Below are 26,016 nucleotides of genomic sequence, written 5' to 3'. Positions count from 1 at the left end.
CTGCCTCTTTCCACACATAAAGATTCAAAGAAACATCTTCCCATAGCATGTAAAGAAGTAACTAATGATATGCTATCAAGGAAGAAGTGTTCTCCTGGAGGAGACAGTTTCCTTTCAGAGACACTAAAACAAAACCTCTATTGAATTCTTGCTCATTGCTTCATATCATTGCTTTTTTTTTACCACACTCAAAATTGCACATGCTGACATGAGATTGTACAACGAGCTTGAGTATTTTCACATTAAGCCTGATATTTATTCCTGAAAACTAGGAAGATACGCTTTCTAACCAAAGTGCTTAGAACACAATTTAGTAGGTCACTTCTTAGCAGGAATTTCTTTGTTACAAATGTTTTGGTCTTGGAACTCCACATATGCTACAGTTCATTTCACCGCATGCATACAAATTTATTATTGAGGATGCGTCCCTGCCACTGACGCATAATCAGGCTGGTTAAATGTTCTAGTGGAAACAAAATATTCCAGGAATCTTAAACATTCAGTAGAAAGATAGTGTAAAAGAGCTTTTATAATACCAGTGAAAGAGTGTGGTACACTAAGCATTTCCAGTAAAATAAGAAATGTTTATGCTAACTGCAAACTATGCATTTCCATCAATAGCACAGCCTTTCCTAAGCCCTGCGGAAAACCAGGTAATGTTTTAAGTTTGCCAGATGTGGCAGGTCTTTACTAAATGTTGCATTGCACTGTTACAAGCCCTTGCTTGTGTTAACTTGTTGTGTTTGAAAGCAAATTTGCAAGCAAGTGGAACTTGTATCCCTATCTGTCAATAATTCCTCATCACACTCAACAAAAAGTCACTGCTTTCCTTTTTCCCCGCCCCCTAAATGTGAAATTGCAGTAAATCAGTCAACAGCACTGTTTAGCATATAAAGCAGAAAACTTCAAAGCAAAGCAGTCTTTTCTCTCCACCTACGAAATTCCAGACCATGCTCCTAAATTCAGGGAAATCTACTCGTCCTTTCTACTTACAATTCAGAAAGCCTTGGCGATGCATATTAAAGGCTTGCTGTCAGCTTACATTGTTTAAAAATGGACTGATTAAAAAAACGTTTGGGTAAAACACCCTTTATATACTGTGTGAGAAACACACTCATCTGGTAACGCTGCTCTCTCACAGCCCGCAGAGAACTGAATTATACCAGCTGACGATCCGTTCCGAATCTTAAGTATATTGTTTTACTGTTTGACTTTACCAATTCCATTTCAATATTTTTTCCTCTTTTGTTAAGGCTTTCCTTAGGATTTACTCAAAGGAAGCATGCCCACATGTGCTCACTCCCACTTTTCTTCTTTCCACATAACCCACCTATTAGCAAATATTCAGCTTTGTAGATAGTGAATCGCCAAAAATTATTTTTCCCTCAAAGTGCAGGGGAAGGGCTGCCCATGTTATTACACTGTATTATGTTAATCTTTATCTTATGTAAGATAACATAACGTTACATTAAAATTCTTTTTCTGTCCAAAAAACCCCCACCGAATAAAACAACAACCTTGCCCAAGTTAAATGATACTTTCAAATCGTATATTTGATACGGAGGGTTATGCTGTATGTTATGGCCAGACTCCACCACTCCAATTTATACGGATTAAAATGCCTGTAAGATTGTGTTGTAACCCAGATCATCCAAATTACCCTTTTAAGTAAATTTCTTCCCTGAAAAAAACATATCATCAAACTGTGCCCTGAGAGTCCCCCCACAATGCGCTAACCATCCATCTGTATAAGAAGGACCTGGTCCATACCGAATTAGAAGATGGCTATTTTCTGCAGCTGAAATTAATTTCTTTACATAGAATCAGCATGAGGTCTATGCACTATTCAATAACTGCTGAACCCTGATGATATTAGGTTTCTTCACTCTTATTTTAACCAGTTAATTATCATGAACGATTTCCCTCCTGCTTCGTTGTGTGTTTAAGTGGTGCAGGAAGTAAAGGTATCAAGAATTCCTGCAGTTACACCACAGGCTTCTGTTAGTGAACTGCTTAAATCTGGGCTTTATGTCTACATTACGTTAACAAACCTCTCATTTGGATACATTGCCCTTTCCCAGGATCTCATGTGCAGCTTTCCGTATGCCTGATCCACATTCACTGAAATCAAAAGAAAAACTCCCATTGGCCTCAATGATTTTGAGGCTGTGCCCTGCGTAGACTGAGAGATGCTAGAAAAATGGAATAATCTTTACACTAGAGACCTAAAAAGGATATGCTGCAATACATCTTGTTTTGACAAAAAACGTTTTCTTTTATTAAAAACAACAGCCTCAAAAATCAGAGGTTCAACAGGGACTGTGCTCTCTGCGCTCCTTCACTAACACGCCTAATAAACTCAGCCTGGTTCAACTTCACACATACTTATTCATAGCAAAAAGTACAATGTTCATCATGGTTACCAGTGTAAACAATTCCTACCTGCTACTCACAGGCTACACACAAACCAGCTTGCTGAACAGGATCTAAATTAGCTGCACTCTGAAAGCCATAAATAGGATTTAAGAAGTATCCCAGCCGAGCAACGGAGCAATGTTTGCATATTTGTTTGTGCAAGTGAGCTTCAGAAAGTGTAAATGATGCTGGGGTTACAGAATCGGGGACGTTTAAACCAAATGCTCGTGTGGAGTTTGATGTAGTAGTTAGACTCGTTTAACAATTATTCTTTTTCATGCCAGTTACCCATTAGGCTGGCTTAAGTATAATGTTAAATTGCACTTTAGTTGCTGTCTATGCAGCAACACAATGGGAAATCAAGATAGCAGATAACAAGTAGCTATAGCAGCACTGCTTCAGGCTCAGACTGTACAAGTGCCTGAAGTCCATGTTTCAGAGCTTTCAGATCTTTACAGTTATCAGTACCTAAATTAGCTAATTTAAGTGAGGGTTAGATATGTCAGCACAGCCTGCAATCATGCCTGCAACTGCAATACAGACATAGGTTGTGGGCTGATATTCAGGACAGATACAGCTGTAGCAGTTGAAGAAGTTACTGCCTCCAGCTGTTGGTTACTGCCCGGTGGGTGTACGAGGTGCCCCAGCCCCAGCGAGGCAGGGCAGAAAGGGTGCAGGTACCTCAGCAACAGCAGCTCAGAGTGGGGTGGCTTTGATGGGACGTTATGGAAGGACTTATGCCCTCGCTTGGTGTGTCCAGTTTGAGATAGGGCAGGGACTTACCTCAAACTACCAGTGAAGGTGGGCTTAAGCTAAGCCACTGAAAAGCTGTGAAAGATGCATGTTTTCAGTATACTAATTTCAGCTGTGGAAGCATATTCTTAAATGGCTGCAGCAATGTTTGTTAGATGGTGCCTAGCCATCCTGTCAGTACCAACACAGACTGAGAGAACACCTTGTTTACTGGGATTTGCAGGAATTGTGGTGGCAGCTGTTAAAATACATAAAAGGAGTCCATTCTCAAAATGCACCAGACCAAATAATAAGTCTAAGGATCCAGAATCTTCTATCTGATAAAACCACACTGTCTAGTGATTCACTTTTTTGTCATTCTACAAGATGTTGCTATTTGTACATCATATGTGTGGAGGAAGACACAAACTGCTCTGTGACTCATTGTGTCTGTGAGGAAAGGTGACTATACCTCTTGCGAGTCTGTCTGTGTGTCTGTGACTTCATGTGGAATACTGACTTCAACGATACTTGCCGACAAAGACATCTAAACAAAAACACATATTTTAAATACACTACGTCCTGCTGCCTACCAAGTTGTATCATTTCATCATAAACCAAAATCTGTTTGTAACAAAGGAGGTGCTGTCTATCCATTGATCTTCTTCCTCAGCTAATCCTGTATATGCTTTAAAAGAACTCTGAATTATCTTTTCTGCCATCATGTTAAACAGGTACATGAAGATTTTATTCTTCCCACTATTCTAAATTGATGAGTTTTCTGTAAGTTATGCTTGTATTAGCAGATGGTGATGTTTTATCCTTCATCATAGGTCCTTAAATAGATTAAGTCAATGTTGTCAAACCCAGGGGAATTAAAGAAAAAGTCAGACACACAGGAAACCTTATGGCCTGTGACAAATCAATACCTTTCTTAATCTCCATAAACATTGGGATTTCTACTCTAAGAGGCTAATAGTGAGAATTCCTGGTCTCCCTTCTGATTTTGATGCTGAATTACAGAGACAGGGTCTTGATTATCCCTCATTGTTGTGGTTCCTCATTTTTAGGAGGAAATTGGATATGAAATAGCTCCTGTCCACTAAGCTAACTGGATGCTACCACTCTACACATATGTCCTAATACTGACTTGACCTGTGGGTCCAGCCCCTTGTTGGCTTCTGAGCCACCACAGAGAAAACCAAATCAGAGGCTCAAAACTTGCTGCTCCCCCATCCTGAAGAGTCTTAGCCACAAAGTTGTCAGTTATTTTGCAGGCAGTACCTTCTCATTAAACAGCAAATCTTCACCAAACATTGTCTGGGTCAGAAATTCTATCCCACTGATCAGTTAGTTCACAAAGTTCCTACATGCAGTGCAAGTATTTTGTCGCCAATATCTCGCCACCTTTTTAGCTGAATTGAGACAGATCCACAGCTCGTGCAAGCTTGTGCGTTTTTCTATGTCAACATCAAATTGAAATATTTACTCTGCGTTGTGGTTAATGGCAGTGGCTACTCTTAACTTTTGCCATCTGGATTAAATGCAGAAGCCAGATCTGCATTAATAACTCTTTCCACCTGAGATAAACCATCTGCATTACCCATGCAGACAGTTTCAGTAGCATCAGTTCCATTTTTCTTAAGCCACAGGGCCATACACTACCGCTCTTTTAAATATCAAGGAGGCAGCAGTTCACAAAGCCGGTGCAAAATGAAAATGAAACAAAGCAAACCTTCCCCATGAGTGCAAACCAAAGGCAGAAAATGGAGAAGGGGGGGAAAAAAAAAAAAAGAAAGGGAGGGTTACCCACAGTTTATTTTAACTTCTGCCAGGTTTGGACTTCTTTCCCCCAAGGTTAGGTGTTCCCAGAATTAAGAAAAGCTGAACATCACTGCTCGGTACTTTAAACAGAGAGAAAACTATGCCTACGGACTCTAAATCAAAGCCAGATTCCTGTTCCCCTCACCTAATCCTTCTCAGGAGCTGGAGAGAAAAATCTGATGGTGGGTGGGCATTAAGGACCAAACCAGAAACATATTTTCCTCCTTCGCCAGATATATGCCAAAAGCTTTTGGTTGAGCACCTCCATGCTTTGCAAGACCCTCAGTCAAACGCTTCCTCACCCACCAGCCAAGAAAGTTCCAATAATTTCAGAATGTTGAGACCCATCAGGTTAACCCAGCCTGGTAAACCCAGCCCTCTAAGTACAGGTGAAAAAAATCAAACCTCCCCTCATCTGAGAAGCAAAAGCTTCTCATCTCAGAAGTCAATGTTCACCAGTCATTCAAAACCCTGAACAACAATACACATTTTGATTAAATAATCAAGTGAAAATAGCCCAAATAAATCTGATCATCTCAAAATAGCAACAATGGGGCAGCCAAAATTGAGATGCGCTTTGGAAATAATTAATGTTGGTAGGGCTGAAGGACAGCACAGACATCCTTTATGATGCCAAGTTCTAATGCAAGTTCTCATCTAGAGGAACCTGACTCACGTGGTTAATTTTCCAGCCACAATCGGTCAGGTGTTAAGGAAGCAGCAGCAGGCAGGTCCATGCCCATGTATCCGTCCCTGGTGCAGGGCCACGAGCATCCAAAGGGGAGATGGATGCCCAAAGGCAGGCGTGAGCGCCTCGGCTGTCCTGCTTAAGCCCATATGCACCTATGAGTTACAGCCCTACATCTCGGGGAAGCTGGAGCTGTAAAATATATGAATTCTCTGTTCAGTGTATACTTCTGACACCGGCCATCATCGGTGACACACAAAACCAACCAGCTTATTTCTTAGACTTTTTTTTTTTCCCCTTAAGCAAGGGGACTTTGAAGTAATTTGCTCACGGGCAGTGTGATCTTTAAAGCTCGCTCTGAACTCAGCTCATTCAAGTCCTGTTCTTATGTGAACACTTTAAATACAGCACATAGGTCTTTTTCTCCTCTCCCCAAAGTGACAAACAGTAATGATGGCTTGTGAAATCCAATTTTGCATTTTACTTCAAAGTATTTTATTTCATAAGCTCCTGAAGCTTTTTGTATTGATCCCAGTTAAGGTCATCTATCTGCCAGTTGCTACTAGTCTTTTCCTCACTGCTGACTGTGGCACGTCTGCCACCGAGGAAAATACGAAACCTGACAAATGGATACAGCCGGAGAACTTCTGAAGCTGTGTATATGTCTTTCTGCATCTTCACAGAGAAAGACATAAATCTAGGCTTATATAGTTATATATTTTGTGTACATAGAGACAGTTAAAATGTACCTAATATAGACAGGACAGAAATGAATGTACATTTTAATATGTTTCTCACAGAACAAGTTCATATACGTTTTATAGACGACAGTTCAGACATATTAAAATATAAAGAGGTATCAAACAAAAAAAATACCTATTTGAGTTCAAGCAAGCACAATTTTGTCTTCTTAGACATGCACTCCCCCAAAATCAGGATATAGGGGAAAAATAAATCTTTGTATAAATTATTACTATGGTCACAAGAGCTAGTGAAGGACCATACCAAATTGTTCTGACTTCCTGACAAATCAGAATAAAATGCCTTTTGAACTAGATGGCAATCCATTGAATTGGAATTATACATTAGGGCTACAACTATCATGTCGGGCGGAGATTCAGACCCTGTAAAGTCACCTTCAGAAACTGGGCATGACCTCTTTTTTCAAGAGTAACGGGTGCAATAATTTGGGCTGCTTCTTTTGCTTTGTTCTCACATGTCCCGAGAGCTCCAAAGGGAAACTGCAAAGGCAGCAGGACTCTCACCACGCCGATTTGCTGATGTCCTACTGCTGATAGGAAATTAGCTCGGTGTAAAACAGCCACAGATGGGCCTCCAAGCCAAGCCTCTGCATGGCAGGCAGGCAACGCTGCTGTGGCTGTCAAAGAGGGGGCTGAGTAGCAAAGATTAATTCAGATCGGATTCTTCCCAAAACTAGGAGCTGAGCTCTGGGGTGCTGGTTCAGATCTTGTTCTGGTGACTGTATGGTCAAAACATTTGCCTGTTAGAGCTCTCCTCTTTTTATCTTTGCATTGGGAAGATGGGAAATGAGAAAGAGGAGCAGCAAAATTCACACACATAAAAAAGCATATTTCAGCCCTCTCCCATGCTGGCTCCTCAGCTTTTTATAACACCACTGCCAAGTTAGTTTTATAATGTTTACGCTACCTCAGTTTCCTCATAAATACTGTTGAACTGGCATTAGCGAGACCAAACCACCACAGTTCAGATCAACGATCTGATTTGTCTAGACATGATGCATATTACAACCATTTGCAAGTTCTTCGTGCAAACCACATTAGGGGCTTTCTCTCATGCTGGCAGTAGCTGAGATTATGCAGGGGTTTAGTAGTTGGGGGCCTGAAAGAAGGAAGTTCATCTTAAACCTGAAAGATAAGGCTTGGTCTAATTGCTATATTGTGGCTGGTAGGATCCTCAGAGAGAAGCCAGGTAATTAGAGAAGGAAGTGTGGCAGGTGGAAGAAAGTGTTACGGTCTTTGTAAGCTGATGATGGGAAACTTGCATGCAGGAGACAATCAGACAAGGGCAAGAAAGAAGTTTTAGCTTCTGTGTGAAGATAGATGAATACCAAAGAATATGGCAGCTCTTTGAGTTCTGGCCCTAATACTACAACACCTTGTTTTCAACTCAGCCTCTGTGGGATATGGCAAATGTAAATAAAACCACCTCAGAAATGAAAGTGTCTCTATTTGTGTAGTACTTGTAGCTGTTTAAACTACTTTTTATGTCTGTGTTTATTTGATTCCAACCTGACATGGCAATTACTATGAGTGGCATTTAAATGACTAAAGCATTTGCAAAAGAGACTGCATCTCCATTTTTTTAGGCAAAACAGCAGCACAATCGTCATAAGCGTTGGACCATCTAAACTTGAATTTCTGTCTTAAAATATCCAATTATTTCCCAGTAACTTGTAATTAGCTTTTCTAAGGAGAAGTCCTTCACAAAAGGTTCTTAAATAAAATAAAAAAAGCCCCATAGCTCTGTCAGATTATTCTGTTCGCTGCAGCTTGTTACACCAAACACACACTCTCAGACAGGTTATGCAGCTCCCATATTTAAATATTCTTTGCCCGTAGTTGATAGTCCTCTGCTTTTAAAGTGTTGTAATGCTGCATTCTTTCAAGATCACTGTGAGGTGAATCATACACTCCATGACTTTAGCAAAAGAATAGCTTAATTAAGGAGTAGATGGTGGGGTTTGCCATTTTGTCCTAGATGAACAACTGAAATGGAAGGATTAAAGGTTCAGAACAGGAAGACACAATGTAATGCAAAAAACCTATTTTAAGTCCATCTTACCCCTCTACATTGTATTCCACAAAGAAAAATAATCTATTGTCTTTCCAAAGACAATGGCCCTGACTGTACATCTCTTGTACAACAGAAAGAATAGCAATCCTGAAATTATTCTAAATTTCACATGCCTATCGATTCCTTCAAGTTACAAGAGCTAAACAAAGACAGAGAATCACACTTTGACCCCTTTAAAAACATCAAAGTGCCACACTATCAGTCCTGAATCTTCCTTACAATCCAACCTTTGGTGATTACGTTACAGTGCAACTGATTATTCATAATCTGACCTGAAACTACAAATTATTTATTGATTTTTCTCTAATATTATCAAGTTCTAAAGAATAATTACTGGTGTAATAGTTAGCCAAGTTGTTATGAGAATTGTAAGCCCTTTTGGTTAATGCATGGCATATGTCTGAGGCATTCAACTAATTCACATATCTGTCTGCACTATTAATAGAGAAGGTTACATGCCAATTATCCAGGGTTCAATCAGCCTGTTAGGATACAATAGCTGCAGTGTTCACACACTTGATGTGCCACATTCCTCACAGACATTATAAGCAGCTGGTCCAGATAAGACCACTGGGGCTTTAATATTTAGGAATCACTCCTTCATCCAACCTGGATTGCGATTTTTTTTATTGTTATGTTAACTGTGGTTCTTTTGTTACCTCTAATATCTCTCTCCCCCTTTTTTTTTTTTTTTTAAATTATTTTTAGATTCAGCAGTATTGAAGTCAACTGACGTTTCCCTCCTGTTAGGAGGGAAAACAGACCATTGTTAATGGCTGTAGCAAACCCATAAGACACAATAGATTCAGGAGTCCTCCAAATTCCACCAAACTAACAGCTTTCTTCTGTCATGAGGAGGCATGTCAATACCTCTGGTATCACCCAGATCTGCGAAAAGGAGCACGTTGAAAAGACTGTTCCATACTAAATGCTTATATCTCATTTAATTATTTTGCCTGCCTTACTTAAATACAAAATAATTCAAAAAAAATCAAGACATTAATTCAGGTTGTTATTTGCCCTGCATTTTTATTTTGTTGTTGTATTTTGGGGAATAGTAACTTTAGAAGAAGTATACTTATTTAGTTTAGGGAAAGGTAAGAAACAGCATGCAAACAACCAATTTAGAGTGCCATGTTAGTGAAGCCACTGCGAGCTCGATTGGGGATTTCACCACATGAAAACCAGACATTCATCTGTTCCCATGGAGATATTCCTTCTCCCAGTCAATCAGGGAGCTGTTCAGGTCAAACAATAGGCAGTGGTTCCTTTTCTCATCTTACAAATAGATACCCCCTCCCTCCTCCTCCTTCTATTTACGGGTATTCTCGATAACATTTAAACACCTACAAAACAAGCAATTATATTTTCAAATGATGAGGGAAAAGTGTTTGCTGAGATTTTTTCAAGCTTCCAGAAAAATTAATAGGGGCCTGAATTAAATAAAAATGAGACCATCCTGCACTCTCACACCCTAACATTACGTGCACACTGAACTTTTCTCATGCAATATTTATATGAAGGTAAAATTAAGATTATCTTCACAGGACTCGAGCATCATTTGTTGCCAGGCCACCCTAAAAGTTTGTGAATCAGTGTGAGATAACTGGATGTAACTTCTTAATTGTCAGAACAGAGCTAAAAGAAAGGCAGCACAAAATGATGCTGGGGAAAGCGCACAGTGAGATTACTTACACAGCCATTAGATATTTCCTAAATATAAAACAGCACACAGAAAGCAGTTGTTCAACACAGAACAGAAGATGGAAATGATGTTTTTTAACAATGCTACTCCTGCTCAGGTATTTAGGCCAGGCTAAAGGACCCCATATCAGAGCACGTGGGTGGGATGCTTCATTACAAACTCAGTCAATTTAGAATTACATTTTTTTTCCTCACTGTTGCCCATTTCCACAAATTTGTGCATTTAAACATACTGTTATATAATTTACATGTAAAATTATATATTTTTATATGCTATTACTTAGGAAACTACAGATGCACTTTTTCTACTCTTAAAAAATTCTTACCTTATACGTGATCAGGTATTGCATTTTCCTCTCTCAGAACACCTCCGTATTACTAAGCTTTGCAACTGCCCTACCACTTGGGCCTGCACAATCACTCCACCTGAGGAAGGGCGCTCATTAAACCAAACTGTTTAGCATCCTCTTTCCCCTTATTGACAATTTCAGAACCTGCAGACCATTTTTGACAGAGCTGCTGAAATTTCTTAATTAATTTCTTGTTTAATTCATCACAGTGATGATTAATCCCTTGGTTTTTATGCAAAGGATGACTTGGCAGAGGGGAAAGAGCACCTAAACCAAGGGAAAGGCAAGTAAAATTCCATAGTTATTTAAGCATCAGGTAACTAATCAGCACATGCGAGGCCAACAGTCGAATCCCGGTGCCCCTGCTCAGCCAACAGGCCAAGAGATAGAGAAAGAGATGAGTTGCAGCTGGATAGGGAGAAGACATGGGGTTATTGCACAGAGTGGGAATCAGATTCATGCCTGGTGTTATGTTGGAAGGACAGGGGGATGTAAGAGTATGTAGCAGAAATGCATACAAAACTGAAGTTCATTAATTCTCAGAAAAGAAATTCCTTAAAAGGTTTGCCACAAAACTTGTGCCTGAAAAGCAGTGTCACAGCTTTGCGTGTACATGTGTAAAGTTAAGTGTCAGATACCAACACTCTGATATCTGGCTCAGTGGTCACGGCTGTGTAATGGCTACTAGTACTTAATCATTTAATCAGCACTAATGTGTGAAGGGAACTTCCCACATTAAAAAGAAACAGCAAATCTACCACACGACTCTCCTCCAGGTTCCTCCTTAAATATCGTCTCTACTGGGAGGCACCAGCATCTGTTCAGCTGGGCTGCAGGGACTTGTCCCCCAGTGCTCTCGCCCCCCAATGCTCTTGCCATCAGGTTGTGCTTCCCCTGGTTTTATTCACTGATTGTCTCCTACACTTGGAGGCTAAACTCCTCGGGAAGGCTGTGTACACAATGCCTGCTTTTATGGAGGATTCATAGTGGGCCTCTTGGTGTTACTGTATTACGAACACTAAACAAAGGTAGTCAGCTCCTGCCAGGGGTGTGCTCGGACACCACCTAGCCCTTACAAAGCATGGCAGCGTTCGCCCATGCAAGCGGCTAGGATTTCAAAGTGGCATTAAACCAAACTAGAAATGCATTCACAGCAAACCATCAAGCATGATTTTCCAACAGGCTTTTAAGAAAATGATAGGAAGGAAATCGCGCGGCATAAGGGGGAGATCTCTGTTCAGAAGAAATCTCAAGCAGAAGTTTAAAGAATTCGTGTTCAGCTCACTGAGTAAGAATAGAACAGGAAACTGCAAATGACACCAGCGGTTTGGGTTGTACGATTAAGTAACTGCCCTCCTTTTTAATGAAGTCACTGAAGTACAAACTAAACAGCAAAGCAAAGCAGTAAAGTCAATAGCGTTAAATTCTCTTAGCTTTAAACAAGCTCGGCCAGTTATACGGCTTCTCACCAAATTGCATTTCCATCCCCACACGGGGCGATTGCATTTCTGGGAGCGGTGGGGCTGGAACAAAGAGCCGTGCGCTGCGGCCCGCTCCTGGCCCGACCCCCTACACAGCCGGGGGGGGGGGAATAAATTATAAAGTCAGAGATAGTTAATAAACAAACAAAATTAAATTTCACACTGCAAATGTAACTTGGTACGAACTGCCCTTTGTGCCGTTTAGCAAGAGCCCGGTGACCACCTATTCTGGGCAGTGCTTTCTCACCTATTGAGGGAATGCATTTGCAAGTGACTTACCCTTTGAAACACTCAGCGCTGCTGAAAGGGGGCTGATGGGCTGGCACCTGTAGTTAAAACGCTTTTATCTATTGAATAAGGCTTGACTGAATTAACCGTTTTAAAGAAGAGCTCTCTGTGGGCGCATACTGTAGTTAACCCGTTCCAGGCTCATCGTTACCACTGGCTGGCCCTGCGGGGGGTTCGGCTTTCCTCCCTGCTGGGAAGAAATGGTCCTGTGCAAAACAGAACGGCTTCCCAGGCGTGCCCAGGGCTCCGGGCAACATCCTACAGGAGCTTATTCAAAGCCAAGACCTCGCACTGGGTTCCCGTATTCCCCTTGTGCCTTGCTAGGTACCGCCCTGGGCGGCCGCCGGTGGCCCCAGGGATGCGAATGGAAACCCGGATAAACACGTGTGTGTAAACATATCCAACGGTATTTTATGGAATGATATTTTACAATAAGGCCAACGGTTAAATAACATTATCAAGATGGGAAATGAAGTCGTGGATTTTATTTCCTTTTACTTCTTCCGTGGAGTATTTCAAATACAGAATAGTTTTGCAGACGGCTGAAACTGTTCAACTGGCTACGGCAAAGCAGGGCGAGCTGACAGCCATTCAAAAGGAAGTTACATGTCGTATTAAAAATAAGCTAGAACTGTATGTAGTATTAATAGACAAATACAAAAAGGGAAAGTAGCAAACAAAACATTACCTGGAAAGGGGGGGGAGCGACACGAACATTCTCAAACCAAAAACAGAACTTTTGAAGAGCTAGAGCCTCAACCTCTGGCCATACCTAAGAAAAGGCAAAGCAAATCAGTGGACTAATTGATCCTAGAAGCAAACTGAATCCTCGTTAGGGATTTTATGCTTGCAAAAGAGGGTGGAGGGAGATCAGGCAAGAATAATTAGTAGCAAGAAACCTTTCCCCTCCCAGAAAAGCCTACGTCAGGTCTGAGAAGGAAATCCTAAGAGAAACTCTGCTTCCACTTAAGTAAAAAGGGACATACATGTTTCTTTCACAAAGATGAAAATCTTAGCCTCGGTGGTGGAATCATTCTGTAAGTGCTGAAGATTTACTGCCCCTAACATAGGAAAAGCACCCTCAAATGACTAGTTTACTCCAAGTTGAACTGGTGCAATTTTTAATATTCCACAGGAAAACATCTATTTGATGGAAGGAAAGGAGCACTGCCATCAGAGGGACCAAGCTGGGTTTTGCCAGGTGTGGTATCTTAAACTATTGACAATGTCCTGATCTGAAGTTACAACGGTGCAGGAAATGCAGGCTCCCAGCCCGTCCTGTGCTCAAGGCATCCAGACCCCAAGAGAAGTGAGCAACAATGAAATCAGCAGCCAGCAGAACACAGCTATCATTTTAAAATAATATTTGCATTTTTATATTGCCCCGATGCAGCAGAATAGTCACAGGAGTGTGGCATGTACGTGTTTAAACTGGTGAAGTGGAAGGCTAAACTGCAGAGGCCTAAAACCACACATCACCAGTGATTCATATGAATTAATTATTGTATGCATATTTTCTGATTTTTTCTGTTCCATTATCTGGGAAATTCTGGGGAAATCCTGAATCCTTTGGCATCAGTAGCAAAACTCATTAATTTCAAGAGGACAGAGTGAATATTTATACCAAAGTCAGATCTCCACCGCTACCAGGTTCCATATACAAGACTATTTCCAGGATGATGACAATTAGGCTGAATTTAGATATCTTTATCCCTGTATGATATTTATTCAAACCAGATGCCTCAAATTCCTTATGAATGCTTACAATTACTATTAATCAAGTATTCATATTGTACAGATTGTAATCAAGTGTTCAGATCTGCAGTCTGCTTCAGATATCAAAACAATAATTTTTTTAAACTTCCTTCACCAAAAAGGGATCAAAGAAAAATACAGTAACCAATACGTAGCTCCCATGAGCTGTCACACAGAATCAGTCTGGAAAATTCCTACAGAAAAGAAAATATTAGTAGTAATATCTTATATGACTTGTGCTGGGTAGTACTCAGGAATCCCAGTGATGAATTAGGACCTCATGAGAATCCTAACACAGACTGAAAAAGTCCTGTCCCAAAGGCACCACAGTTTTGAGATTACTGGGCTCTAAATACTAATCTACTTACTGGGATGAGTTTTTTTTAGGAGCCAGTTAAGAAAATAGTACCTACAAGACAAATCATATGGTATGTGTTCTTTCCAGTGACACACAGTAGTACCCTACAGACCACAGTTTCTGCAGCATGGGCTTTTCATTGAGAAAGCTGTGATGCTGATGAGACTTAAGCTGAGTAACGTAAATATACCCTGAAATGAATAAACGGGGCTGACACATACTTTATTCACACCCTGATGCATTGGTTGCACAATCTTTAACTTTAGAAACAATTCAAACAATAATACTAAGTGTAGAGGCATAGAGAAGAGGTATGCCGTGGAATGCAGACCATGGGCAAACAACAGACCCGATGATTGTTCTTGGTTTAGAAGAATATGTAAACAAAATGGCCATAAAACACTGAGCTTATGCGTACTACATATTTACCTAAGTATAACTGCTCTGTGGAGCAACCAAATCCTACTGTATGCAGGAAATAAAGTTTTCTAACAGGATGTCAGCCAAAGGAAATAAAATAACTCAGGGTTTTTTAGCTATCCTTACTGCTAGTTGCTATTAATTTTCCTGAATACACACAAGCAAGGCCTTTGACATCAGACCTCAACAAAATGCACCGATACGCTCACTGATTTACTTCCAGGCAAAAACGATAGTAAGCCTATCATATGGCTAATCAGTAAGTTTAATTGTAAAGCAAGCTGTTTACAGTAAGAACATATTCACCCCAATATATAATGAATAATAATAAATGATATCCACCAATTCTTTAAACTCAGATAATAGCCTAAAGAAACTGAGGATATTACACAGTAAAAAAAAAAAAAAAAAAAACAACCCACAAAAACAACCCAACACTGAAAAAACTCCTTATTTCCTCTTAGGCCTTGTTGCTCTGTTTGGAAATGTGGGCAAACATATTTCTAAGAATGCCTTTTGTTAGTGCAGCATGATTACATGATCCTAGCAGTACCACAGACACAGGAGGAGAAAGAAGCAGTGCTAATGTGGACTGGCTTTCATCACTTGCATGAAAGTAATTCCTGTAACATACTTTTGCATGACGAAATTAAGATACTGCAGATACGTCATTGATTGGAGTGCCTTACCTGAAGTCCAGATTTTATACATCAAGGGACTTTTTACTCTAGTTCTTTTCTTGCCTCATACTCATTGGTTTTCTATTAAAACCAAAATAAAAAACACTAGTTTTCTGCTGAGTTTTCTAAAGCTCAGTCTTCACTCCATGGGTGATAAATTTGGAAGGTTAACTTCTATTGAGCTGTTGTGGGTTTTGTTTTCTGATTTGCACAACTGAAACTCAGTCAGTAAGCCGGTACACCAGCCCTGACTCAGCTCTCAAGTATGTCAGTGTATCTTGGGTGTGACTGCACTAAAGTCAAACCGGTATAAAATTAAAACAAAAGTAAGTGTGAAGGGTAGTCTGAGTGCCGCTGGGTAACAGGGTAACAAAGCAGCGACCAGGTTTATTCCAGAGAGTCTCCTCCCTGATTTTCCAGTGGGGTGCACTACCCCTCAGCCTGGCAGAAGTGATTCCCACCTCCCCAAGATACACAGTACAGTGAAAAGCCAAGCTGTCAAACTCAGAGGATATCACCGGTGAAACAGCATGTGCACGCACCTAAGGGAAACCAACAGATTAGCAACAAAGCGTTCTGAGTTTAAAAAAAAAATAATCTGCAAAAGGTCAGGGACAGAGTAAACAGAAATCTGCCAAATCCTGCCTGCGTGGTGGCTGACACCCTCGTTTTTGGTTTCATCTTTAGGCAGCTGTAAAAAAACAAGCCTCTTCCCTCCCCCTGCCTGGATGCAGGCGTTTGCTGTGCATTCTGCTGGGACATGAAGAATATTTCTCATTCGCGGTGCTGCAGCGGGACGCCCGGAGAAGCGGGATCCAGTTAAGGTGGGGCCCAGCCTTACCCAGAACCTTGGATTCAAGGGAGAGGCAATGACACTATGGAGCTCTTGCAAAATAACTAAGGAAACTGTTCTTAATACAAGAGGCCACTCCTGGACGTCAGAAAAGAAAAAAAAAAACTTCATTCAACAGCACAAGAAAGTGAAGGTTATTTTAGTCCAGGCATGACAGTGTAAAACCATAAGCATTTGAACTTAGACCTGCTTTGAAAGGCATAAAAACTAAATAGGATCACAGTTTGTCATAAATTGTTGCTTAAATTGTTCCTGTTTTCTGGCCCGTAGTTGCTCAGGCCCCTGAAAATTTGGCAGCAGACGCAACTCTCAAGAATATAGCTTTCCACTTACAGAAAGGCTGTATATATTCCCCACGGAGAGCCGAACCTAAAGCTGAGAGCAGGCTCTAGATTGTCATTAGATTGTCACCAGTGCTTGCACTGGGAACTAAAATGAGAAGAGTATGCCAGTTATTTTTTTTAAACTTTTTTTATTTAATAAAACCCAGTGAACCATGTGCTTAAAGTTAAGCACATGTTTAAAGTGCTTAAGGATATAGAATGGCTTAATGTATGTCTTTGGAGGGACAGAGCTGATAAAACAGATTACAGTTTTACCACAGAACTGACACAAAAATGGATTCAAAACCTCTTTTGAACTAAACCCAGCTATAATACATCCTTTGTCTACACCAAAGACTTCTGGCTTCGTAACCAGCAAACTGGATTTATATTACATAAATTTTCCCCAAAAATGTTAACTGTGTCCTCATACCATTTTTGTTAGCTCTTCTGAAAACAAATCATAAGTCTTATTTATATGGTTCTGACATCCTTGGTACAGACCAAGTGGTGACTTTAAACCACTCCAGTTATATTAATATACTTCACTGATGACTCTTCATTTTGGAAAACAAGCAGTCAGCTCAGCATGGTTGTGCAATAGTAATTCAGTAAGCTAGAAAAGTTGCCCATGTGGGCAAGCACACATGACTTTTAGTCCTGGCATATAATCCCGTAGCGTTGGCAAAGCAAGTTTCTGGGGGAAAGGACTTGTCGTTCCCTTTTAGCATTTTACAGCGTCTAGCTCAAAAGCTCCTGATCTATGACCACATGGATTACTTAATATTAATCGTTCCATTATTAATAACATTATTAATTGGGAAGCTACAGCTACATTCTCTCCACCACAACCTACCGGTAGCCCTGCAAAACTTTATGCTGGCACGGTCCCGAGGGACAGCACAGCGTGTGTGTGTGTGTGTGTGAATGGAAAGCACAGGCAACATGAGGGGACAACAGGATACCCTAAAAAAGAGCAACATAAGGAGGACTCACCTATACAGGCCAAAGCTGCCTGTCGCCCCTGCTTGTCCTACCAAAGCAATAGCGGAGCGAGAACTTAAAGCACGTGGTGGGGTTGCCTGATGTGATGTTCAAGCTCAGCAGGGTGTTTTGCAGGGTCTTCCAAAGACAGCAGGCACAAGCCCAGCTGCACATACAGCTATTCCCTAGCCCCAACAGGCCAAACTGACCCCATCTAAGTAAGAACAAGATTAAAGCAGTTTGGGAGTGACCACACGTGCCATTATGCGGCCAGAGGAGTGAGCAACAGCCTCGGGCGGGCAGTGAGGAGCCTGGTCCACCAGCTCAGCCACAGCCAGAGCAGTGCATCTGTCCGCAACCTGCGTTTCTTTGCTTTTACACACACACACACACACACACACACAGACACACAAGTCAGTATTAAAATTAGAGATTGCTAAACAGCTTAGCTAAATTTATATCCATACTCAGCACTGTACTGCTTCCTTAAGGGAACAGCTTCCCTATCGGAGAGCTGTTGGTTTACATCTATCATTCTCTTTTCCAGCCCGTACAATGGTAAACACCTGTTCATTTAGCAGCTGATGGAAGACATAATAGCTGTGTAACTGTAAATAGTCAGCAGCTGTAAACGTTGATGCAAATCATACCTAAATGATTGAAAGAGCTGACAGAGCCCATTATGCATCCTGTGAGCAACACCGCTCCACTCTCCTGGCATTTCATTTTTTCTGAGCAGTGACAAGCCTGGTTTTGCTCAAGTTAGGGGATGGAAGTACATTCTTCACTAGATCTAAGAATCTGTAACACCTTACTCTTGTGGTTAAAGTTTTTAAGTGATCTTTTGATAAGAATTACTGTGCTCTGGCTCCTGTCCCAGCTCTGCTGAGGGCTGAGGCTGAAAGATATATTTGAAGTTGCAACGCTAGAAAATCGGTTGCGGGTGGAGGAGAATGGCAAAACTGCCTGTTCTAACTGAAAATGACACTAGTTTTGAAAATATCTATGGTAACACCATTTAGCAAAATCATTTTTAAAAACAGATCAATGCAGGCGAACTACCTCTCCCAGGAGTTTTTGGCTGAACGCTTACTACGCCAAAACAGGGAACAGCTTTAACTGAAACACACACGCATGCACACCCACCCACCCCTTCACATACTTCTTTTCACAGCTAGTAGGAAGTAGTATGGTTTAACAGATAAATCACTGGAGTGAAGTTCAGGAAGCTTTAACTGTATCAGTGCTATTAACTCAAATTGTGCCCTGCTTCTCAGGAAAGGGCCCTTGGGGTGCTCATGCAGGGCATGGGACAGCACTTGCTGGCTACGCTGTGCTCTCCTGGCTGCCTGACATTTGTCCTATCTACCTGCCTTGTCTCCTGAAGGTGCGTTGTACAGAGCAATGTTTTGCTGCTGAGTGGCAGATGTGCTTTTCAGGCAGTTCCTCAGCTGTGGCCGTGGCATTTGTCCTTCCATGCTGGAGCCCCTGGAGCTCACCTTTGCCAAACTCTTCTGCAACTGCAATGAGGGGGAAGTTGATGTGGCATCACCAAAACACACTGAGGAGTTCACATGGAGGGGACAGTGGAGATGTGTGGCATACTGCTGCAGTTGCTGCTCCCAGGGAAGCCACCCAGGCTGTGGTTTGTACTGGGAACAGTGGTGCCACCTCTTCCTGTCCTTTCTTGTTCATGCTTGCAGGGATGCCGGACTGGAGAACTAATCTGTCTGAGGATGAACACAGGCACAGGGAGAATTTATGCCAAGTTAAAGCTACTGTAAAACCACAGCCTGAAGGCTTATGTTTACATTAAAAATGCCACACAAAAATGTCATAACCTGATTCAGGATGACTACATTGACAAATGGTTTCTCCTGAAAATCTGCCCAGCATCTTGTAAACACCTTATGGAAATTAGCAAAATTCATCAAAATTCAGAGATACAGGTTGAGTATGTTTTTGTATTGCTCATTGACCAGATAAAATATTTATAACCAGGGATTTTCTTATTGCTTTATCTGTTTTTATGAAGTCTAATTTAAAGAAAGAAACCCATAAAATAGGAAATTACAGTTTTAAGCACTCTTCTTTAGCATTGACTGTTAAAATTTTGAGAATTTTAGCTTTTAAGCAACGATACAGTATTATCTGTGACAACACAAAACCCGGTAAAACATACTACTTGCAAAACAGTGCTTGTATATATTTTTACACTAAATATTGTTCATTTAAATACTGATGAATAAAATGAATAAATGTCATAAAATAACATCTCATGTTATAAATAACCGTGTTGTCTAACATCTTTAAGCTGCATGTCTTCTTTCTTTTTGGCTCCTTCTTCCTCCTACTCCAGTAGTGTCAAATTGCATTGAAGTCAATTAAGAACTGCTCATTTATTATACACACCTTGTTAAAGCAAGAAGGATAATTGAATGCCAAGACTCCCTTTCCTTCATGTCCATGATTTAAAGTAACACGATAGGTAATAAGGATTTTTGAGATTAGGTGGCTTATAAATAGATGTATAGGATTTTTTTTTTAAAGGCCTCATTGTAAGAAGGCCCATTTCTTTGATTTTAACTATTGAAGTGTGCATTAACCTGTGGGGTTGATGTTGCAGGGACAGGGGGATTAAGCCCTTTTTTTGAATTTCTGTAAGTGAAAGGTTTTATTGGAGGAGGAGAACAAGGAGGGTGGCAAAGGCAAAAAGACAGCTGGGGAATGAATGATGAGCACAGTCCTTTGTGCCACCATTTGGTTTTAACACTGGGATTGCTGTGAAATGGTGGCTGATGCTAATGCAGTGGCAGCACAAAAATGCCCCAGCCATGATCCCTTCTGGTTAAGCAAGGTGATGTAAAAAGGAGAGAAAGAATCCCTAAAACATCTTTCTGACAATTCTTGCTTGTGACGATTATGAATACAGGCTGAAAGATTAACTTCTGCCTCTTACGCATGCATGGTTCAGTCCACCTGTATTGTGTCAACATTACCAAAAAGACTAAGGATGAACAATAAAAAAAAAGCGCTCTGTTGCAACACCCAAACCTGGATTTTGTCTCGCAGCTTTCAGTTATTAAGTAATAACATTTAAGAGATTCTGGACAGGTACTTTGGACCCAGACAGCCAGACCGATGGAAACAAGTTTAGTTTTACTGGTCTGAAAGCACATGAAAGGTCCCAGTAGCCTTATCCACTGTGATGGAGAGAGCTGCATCTGGGCAGTGACGGTGTGTCTATGGGTATGCACGAGGAAGTCTCCCTGTTGTGAAAATCTCCCATTTCATAAGTGACTTTTGCCAGAAAAGCAGAAAGATTTTAAACATAAAATACAGGCACTTCCCCCGCCCCCCAGTGCCTGTTTCCATACTGCTTTCTTTTAGACCACTTTCCTGTGCATGCAAAAATCTGAATAGTCACTTCCCCCCACCCCGAGGAATGTAGGTACAAATCAGATAAAGCAAGGTTCAGACTACTGAAATTTGCACCCATAAATTACAGTTCAGACAAGAAAGCCTTGCCCAAGCCATGCTGAAAAACATCTCCTTAAATGTTCCTTCCTTCTAAGCAAGAGCAGTCTAGTTCATTCAAGGTGACTCATTGAAATACATATTTAAGGCCAAGTGTCATCCCACTATTATTTATTAGCTGAACACAAAGTCCCCAAACCGAATTGGAAAGCCACAACCTCAAACTAGGGGAGTTTGCAATGCACTCGCTATACATTTATTTTGCCGTTTCTGAGAGAAAAATTTACTCCAGAGGCTTCAAAATATTAATTATCAGGTGTAACAAAAAAAACAAAACCAAAACAACCCTCTTGAAGTACAGTTACTAGTTCCACATACCAGCCGTCTGGTAAAGTTAAATATGCTGGATGTTTTCTAAACCAATACGGAGCAATTAGGCTCGATTGTGGTTTAATGATTCTCCAAATGCCTTTTTTTGTTCTGCTCCTTTGTCCTGAGGGTTCTTCCTAGCACGTCGGACCCAACCGAGGGCGGATGATAAAGAGCACATGTTTGATTGGGAGGTTTGAATAAGAATTCATTCCTAACAGCTTTTACCCCTCAAGGAAATAATGGCATGAAGTAAATAAATAAACAAGCAAACAATTAAGAAACTGCCTCTATCCTATTTCCTTGAAGAAAGCAGAGCTTATTTTATTTTTATTTTGCTTCTGTTCCCGAGGGCGTCTTCCTCCAGCCAGCCCCTCCTGGGCAGCTGGGGCAGTTCAGTGTATTAAAGGTTTCAAATGCTGATGTTTAAATGTTTTCAGCGAATATGTTAATTACAATGGACAAGCCTTTAGCACTCTGCTGAAACAGCAGCCTGAACATTGTGTATTTAGCAGATCCTATAAGGTGATGACAGCTCACAAAGAGTTGATAAACGCCATTCCTCAGGAAGACAAATGTAAACCAAACCTCAAACCTCTGGCAATTTATTCACAAATCAAACTATTTTACAGTAACATTTTAAATTTAAGGGATTGTGAATTTTAAGAAGCAACAATAGAACTTCGGCTTGGCTTTTACTTGTAAGCATTGAGAAAGACGTGATATAAAATGCAAAAGTCAAAACAAAAGAAGCTTAGGAGGAAGGCATTAATATTCTCTACTTGTACGGTCCCGGCTCTCTGCTGCGATGGCTTCGCATGCTCCTTGTAGTAACTGACTGCAAATCCAGAAGTACAGAGTGAGTCCCTATCTTTTTCAAAGTAATAATATCTTCAACAGATCTGAAGGAGCAGATGGATTTCAGAGGTTATCTAGCTGGAGGGCTACAGCATAGCTCCGGTGAGCACTCTGACACGAATATGGACTCCAGCTAGCTTCCTTGGGACCCCCAACCCAGATGCCCCCCTGCTGGGCAGAGGGTTTGGGCAGCCATGTAGCTTACAAGTGTCAGACCTTGTTCATCAGCCCCTGACAAACACAGGAACCACGGGAGGAGCAACCAAGCACCTAAGGATCCCATGTTCCTGCAGAAGCAGCAGTGGCCCAAGGGAGTGAATGTCCTCTCGCTTGCAGGTGTACTGTCACTAGGGAGCTGCCGACAATAAAGACTGGCGCTTTCTCTCACATGGATCTGCAAACCCCAGTGTCCCCACACAAATCTCTGGTCCTCAGGAACGTTTAGTGGAGTTGGGACAATACCTGGAGGATTTAGTTCTATAAACCATTTTGGCAGCTTAGTACAGGACCATAATTCTGCTTAAAGGTGTTTCAGTGGCATTATGCCCTTCTTACAGAAAGATTATCATAAAATCTTATGGTTTATTTGTTTTAAAAAATGAGACAACTTATATTTTACTAGCAGTCTAAAATATGTCTTAGGGGTTTTAACTTTCTGTGGAAACCAGACTTTGGTGGTGAGAATGCTAGGTGCAATTCCCTGTTAACTTTAGAAAATGACGTATGTGGGAGCCATGAAATGGTAGTTGCTGACATACACACCACAAAAAAAAAAAAATAAAAAGAACAAAAAAAAAAAAAACCACCCAAAAAAAACCATAACCCCTGCTGCTTTCTTTTTGAACATAACTGCATGTAAACACAGAGAAACAAAAGCCTAGCGCAGGCACTGGACAATATTTGGCCAGTTGTGCTGTGTAATACTGTTGGCACATACAGATCTGCTTTTTTTTTTCCTTTCTTCTCCAGTGTTCATGGACTAAAGTGCATACCTGAATCATAGTTTTTTGCATACCTGAATCGCGTAAGCTAAATATTTGCTGTGCACATACAATGTGGGTCACTGCAGGATCAAAAAGTTAAGGGCCTCAATTCAGAGCTCTGCTTTGTGAATCCTGAAGTTCAGTTAAGTGATATTTTTTTGGCAGTAGTTCTAAAAGAGTAATCCTTTGGATTGTATGTTTTCAGAAACACCTCTCCTAGCAAAAAAAGCCCACTCCATAAATAATAAAAAATGAGCTGCTTCTTGAGAATGCTGTTCTCAATTATAAGAAGGATAATTGTGTTTTGGGATAAGCAAGGAAACACTTCTATGCTGGGATATCATTAACTGAAACTGTGAATAAATAAGACATGTAATAAAGACCCAAGATATACCTAAGTACCCCTCAAGTCATGACAATGTATATAGCTTTGATGAAATCAAAGAAGTTGCACCACTGATAAATCTGGCCCACTGGAAGGACACATATGCAACCTGCTTTGTAAACCCTTGAAGAGATACTGAAACAACACTGGGAGGTTTTGTTTGTATATACAATACAGCATCACATAGTTGCATGAAACATTCTCATATTCATCTAGGGCTCTTTTCTTACTACCGAAAAATCCACGGAGCTACATCTGGCTGTCAGAGCCTGGGGGGCAAGGACGTGGAGGTGTATGAAGCTGTAAGGCAGCCTGTGCTTTGGACAGGTAGGGCTTGCTGCTATCCCAGATGGACAGTTCAGAGAGCACGTAAAAGAAAACCTGCCATAATCCAGGGGTGAGGTCCCTGAATAGTCTTGCTCCTCCAGTGCTATCCCAACCAACAGCTATATATATTAAAATACCCTTTTCACCGATTCCCCAAATTGACAATTATATATGTGTGTATGTGTGTGTATATATATATACATATATATACACGCAAGTATAGAAGTGCTCACACAACTGCCACATGAGGCTCCTACAGTGAAAATTCTATCTTAATTGATAAATATAATTTAATTTTTATATCTGTTGACCAAGCAGAACCACGTCTAAGACAGACATTTCTCACGCTGATTTCAAGAAGGAGCATGTGATGAGAGAATCACTCACTCTACATAGTTTAAAATTCTTTCATACCAATTGCTCTACTTGTTCAGCTCTAGTGGAGGTTTGAAATAGATGCCATGCTCATGGATTTGATTCATACAGATTTTGGACACACATTGTGTGAGACCATTTCGAGATATTCAGCCTTTTTTTTTTTTCCAATCAGCATCTTAATGATTCATTTGGAGTGCTTGCACACCAACTCACACAAAAACCCCTCAAGCAATGACTTACAGTAAAAATGTTTAGAGTATGTGTTGATGACTGTAGAACAGGTAGCATTATAATTTGTTAAAAGCTATTCAGTGTCTGGGAAAGATTTCTGACTAAGAAATCTAAAATATTTTTGGGTATTTTCATTGGGAAAATTTGAAACATATTGTCATCTACTGCATCTGCCTACAGAAGGGAAATTTTGTCATTCCCACCGATGTTAGAATTTGTTCAGCTGCATGCATGAAAGGTGGGAGTCTTTGTTTAGCCAAAGCTCTACTGAATTTCAGCATTTTTATTCTACATCAGCTGCTTTGACCACAGGCAGCAGAGGCCAGTTCCTCAAAAGGTGCTATGTGAGTTTGTTAATAAAGCAGTTTTATCCAGGAAGTTACCACTGTTCACATGACTGAGGTAGAAGCACTGAAGCACAGATTACATGATTTTCTTAAGATGACAAGTTAATTCGGTATCACAGAATAGAATAGAGGCGTCCTAACTCCAGTTACAAACCCTGCGGAGCGGTCTATTTCTGATTAATTTTTAGTTGGCGCATTCCAAGTGCAGTTTCTGTATTCTGAACAATGGACGGTCTCCCAAATTCCAGCTAAATATTTTGTCCCACTCAGGGCACATAACTGCTTTCTAATTATCCACCCTATTTCTTGGTGTAATGTAACACCCAAATTCTCTTCAGTAGTAAGCATCCTATTTTCTGGTTGTTTATTTTTTCCACATCTTAATGCTTCAAACCTATAAGACTTCTAGCAAAAATTAACATTTATGCCCCGATTTATATTACATCTACTTTAATTGTAATGCTAGTAAGAGTGGCAATAGACAAATAGCCACATGAGCATCACAGCTGTAAACAGTATATTACTTTGCATAAAAATGTTATTTATTATTGTCCAAAACCTCCCACACATTAAAGTATTTCTTAGCCCAACTGTCCCTACAGAAAGCATTTCTAGAAAAAGCTTAGTTTCTAACTAAGAATGATATGTTACTTTTGTTTTGTGCAAGTACTGTATCTAATACTGTGGCTGTTTAGATCTTAGGTCATGGAAAGAAGAGAAAAGAAGATATTAACATATCAATGAAACACTCTCCTCAGGAGCCATGGAGTGGGAACAATATTTGCATCTACAGTTTGTTAACAGCACAGGCAAAACTGTTAGTGAAAATTCTTAAATTAGGGTTTAATGTGATGGTCTCTGTTTTCAAAAGAGAAACAAAAAGCCACTACTAAACCCATGTGCTCAGAAGTGGCTTGTTCTGTGTAAATATCACCGTAAATCACCAGTGAAGACCTGAACCTCTTTTGGTT

The 26,016-nt window shown here is 40.6% G+C and overlaps 1 long non-coding RNA gene across 1 annotated transcript in view; it reads left to right on the top strand.

The window, feature by feature from the left end:
* Nucleotides 1-19,935, top strand: part of LOC119155007 — a 29,122-nt gene extending 9,187 nt beyond the window's left edge. The window contains exon 3 of the long non-coding RNA XR_005106583.1: nt 16,218-19,935. This is a non-coding gene — a long non-coding RNA (uncharacterized LOC119155007). The remainder of the gene's footprint in view (nt 1-16,217) is intronic.
* Nucleotides 19,936-26,016: the final 6,081 nt, after the last annotated feature.

The sequence above is a fragment of the Falco rusticolus genome, chromosome 10 (assembly GCF_015220075.1).
Source record: "Falco rusticolus isolate bFalRus1 chromosome 10, bFalRus1.pri, whole genome shotgun sequence".
In the NCBI taxonomy this organism is placed as follows: Eukaryota; Metazoa; Chordata; class Aves; order Falconiformes; family Falconidae; genus Falco; species Falco rusticolus.
The sequence above is the reverse complement of the archived record's forward strand: the minus strand, read 5'-3'. Positions and strand labels throughout refer to the sequence as shown.